The sequence below is a fragment of the Prionailurus bengalensis genome, chromosome C1, assembly GCF_016509475.1.
Source record: "Prionailurus bengalensis isolate Pbe53 chromosome C1, Fcat_Pben_1.1_paternal_pri, whole genome shotgun sequence".
NCBI lineage: Eukaryota > Metazoa > Chordata > Mammalia > Carnivora > Felidae > Prionailurus > Prionailurus bengalensis.
Genome location: NC_057345.1, coordinates 50,568,289 through 50,569,335, shown reverse-complemented (window position 1 = coordinate 50,569,335; position 1,047 = coordinate 50,568,289).

The window sequence follows — 1,047 nt, the reverse complement described above, 5'->3', positions numbered from 1 at the left end:
ATTTTGTAGATGTGGAATTTGAGGCATAGCTTCGAGACAGAGCTCGATTTGAAAATGGTTGTCTTGGGGCACCTGGGTGGCTCAGTCAGTTAAGTGACTCTTGGTTTTGGCTCAGGTCATGTCTCATGGTTCATGGGATGAAGGCCTGTGACCAGCTCTGTGCTGAATCCCTTCTTGGGATTCTCTCTCTCCCTCTCTCTCTGCCCCTTCATTCCCCCCAGTAAATAAATAAATTTTTTAAAAAAGAAAGAAAATGGCTTCACTCCCTCCGATAAATAAATAAACTTAAAAAAAAAGAAAGAAAGAGGTCTTAACCACCGCGTCATGCAATCTAGGACGAAAACGCACAACACAAATTCCCTCCATTGTAAATTCTCCATTGGAGTCAGTTGTAAACGGATCCATGCTCAGGGGATTATTGCAGATAAACCCATAGTTTCTTAGTCCCAAGGGAAAGGCTTCTGGCATTCAACTCTATTTTGTGATTTGTCATGTGTGTAAATAATAAGAATCTGCTAGGTTTTCTCCTAAAACATATTTATTCCATTAATATTATCATCCTCGCCTTCTTTGTGTTTGAAAATCAGTAACTTCCTGTCATAAGCTTTCATCTTACTTGTCTTAAATGAAATCGTACCGAAGGAAGTAAGGCATTTGGAAGCAATGAGCTTCAAGGAATGACTAGGCATCTGAGAATATCAGAGCCTTCATGAAGTATTCTCATTACCTGTGGGATATGCGAGCCCAGAATGCTTGGCACTCTAAACAGTGATTCTCTCCCTTCCCCAGTAGAGCTGAGATCCTCTCTGAGAACACTTTGTCAACTCTGGCCGGCTGTCTCCTATCAGTGCTCTATGAGTGATACTGAAACCTTGTCTTTCAGAAGCAGAAAGAAGCCCACGTTCCAAGATGAGGTGCTGAGAACCCACTGCTGTGCTCTTGACCGCGTGGAGTTGGATTTTAAGACTAGCTGCTAGAAGAGAACAGGGCCTCGTGCTGAGAGAAAGTCTCCCAAGTTGAGTTGGCTTTCTGGGAAACAACTGGATT